At 40.4% G+C, this 2,185-nt stretch overlaps 1 protein-coding gene across 1 annotated transcript in view; it reads left to right on the forward strand.

Moving 5' to 3' along the window:
* Window positions 1-2,185, forward strand: part of HAVCR2 (hepatitis A virus cellular receptor 2) — a 23,795-nt gene that overhangs the window by 15,300 nt on the left and 6,310 nt on the right. The gene's annotated exons all lie outside the window — the stretch shown is intronic.

Raw genomic sequence — 2,185 nt, forward strand, 5'->3', positions numbered from 1 at the left:
TGGGCTATCACGCCCGGCTGATTTTTTGATTTATTGTAGAAATGAGGTCTCGCTGCCCAGGCGGGTCTTGAACCCGTGAGCTCAGGCAATCCACTCACCTCAGCCTCCCAAATGTGTGGGATTACAGGCTGAGCCACTGAGCCCGGTTTATAATCCCATTTTACCGTAGAAGAAAGCAAGGCTTGATGTAAGCTTCATTCCTAAGATTTTAGAATCAATAAGTGCCAAATCAAGAATTCTAATGATTCTAGGACCTATTCTCTCATCTTTGGTTAGGAAAACTAACTTTAATTCATGGATATGTCTAGGTTTGTTAGGAAACATAGCAACAACAACAACAACAACAAAAACACATCTGTGCCTTTTTCTGATGTTGTTTCTCAGGCATAGCTCTTTAGGGAGAGGTAGCAAGTCTCTTTGAACTGAATCACGACCGGGTCACAGAATGTTCTCCTCCATTGTGATGCTCAGCACACCGTTTTTCTAATTTATTTATCTTTATTTTTAAAAAAACTTTATTATAAAGTATGATTAATGTGCAATAAACCACATATTTAAAATATGTACAATTTGATGGATATTTATGGATAATTGCACTAGAAAGCCATCATCACAGTCAAGATCCAAAAACTACCATCACCCCAAAAGCCTCACACACTTTTATTTATTTACGTTTTATTATTTTTTTAAATTTGAGAATCAGGAGGGTACATGTGCTTGTTTGTTACATAGGTATATTGTTGTTATGGTGAAGACTGGGAGTCTAGTGTACCCATCACCCAAATATTGAACGTTGTACCCAATAGATTATTTTTCCACCTTCACCCTCCTCACTTGCCTCCTTTTAGGAGTCTCCAGTGCTTGTTGTTGTCATCTTTATGTCTGTATAAACCCCTTGTTTAGCTCCCACTTATAAGTGAGAACATGTTGATCTTTGATTTTCTGCTTCGTAATTCACTTAAGATAATGGCTTCTGGCCTTATCCATGTTGCTGCTGTAAAGGACGTGCTTTCATTCTTTTTTATGGCTATGCAGTATTCAATGATATATATGTACCATATTTTATTTAGCCAATCAGCCATTAGTGAACATTTAGGTTGATCTTAATGTTAGAAGAATAGATGATAAAGTCCCATTCAATTTGCCTTCTTTACCCTGTAAGTTACTGGATAAAATCTTACAATCAAGGTGGCAGCTTTTAAATATATATATATTTTTTTGAGTCGGAGTCTCACTCTCTTATCCAGGCTGGAATGCAGTGGCACATTCCTGGTCACCTCAGCCTTGACCTCCTGGGCTCAGGCGATCCTTCCACCTCAGCTTTCCAAGTAGCAGGAACTACAACCATGTGCCACTATGCCTGGCTAATTTTTTGATTTATTGTAGAGATGAGGTCTTGCTAAGTTGCCCAGACTGGTCTTGAACCCATGGGCTCAGGCAATCTTCTTACCTCGGCCTCCCCAAATGCTAGGATTCTAGGCATGAGACACTGGGCCTGGCTGGTGGCAGCTTTTTAAGTCATGACCTCACAGTCACAAGCTGTCTCTTCATAATGCCCAATACTCCCCCCTCTTTCTAGTGTACTCCTGCCGCTCAAATCTCCTTTGCTCCTCTCCCAACTGATGAAATAAAGGATTGTCACCTCCATTGCCTATGCCAGGAATTCATCCTTCTTTTAACCCCTTCCATCTGAATCATTTCTCTCTCTTTTTCTGTTTATGCTGTTTATTTTTTTAAAACTTTTGGTAGAGATGTGGTCTCACTGTGTTGCCCAGTCTGGTCTTGAACTCATGGCCTCAAGCTATCATCCCATCTTGGCCACCCAAAGTACTAGGATTATAGACATGAGCCACCAGGCCCAGCCTATACTATTTTCATGAGCATAATATATATTCTAGTTTGCATTTCTCTCCAACTGCTCCCATTTCTCCACTCTCATTCTCAGTCATATTTCCCAAATGAGTTATCCCTACTTCTCACCCTTCTGCACTCTTTGACCCACCATCATTCTAGCTTATATTTTGAAGCACCATGAAAATGGTCTTAGTCACCGGGCACGGTAACTCAAGTCTATATTCCCAGCACTTTAAGAGGTGGAGGTGAGAGGATTGCCTGAATCCATGGGTTCGAGACCAGCCTGAGCAACATTGTGAGACCTCATCTCTACAAAAAAAAAAAAAAAAAA

Source organism: Carlito syrichta, unplaced genomic scaffold, assembly GCF_000164805.1.
Source record: "Carlito syrichta isolate Samal-C Ts95f unplaced genomic scaffold, Tarsius_syrichta-2.0.1 Scaffold306309, whole genome shotgun sequence".
Taxonomy (NCBI): domain Eukaryota; kingdom Metazoa; phylum Chordata; class Mammalia; order Primates; family Tarsiidae; genus Carlito; species Carlito syrichta.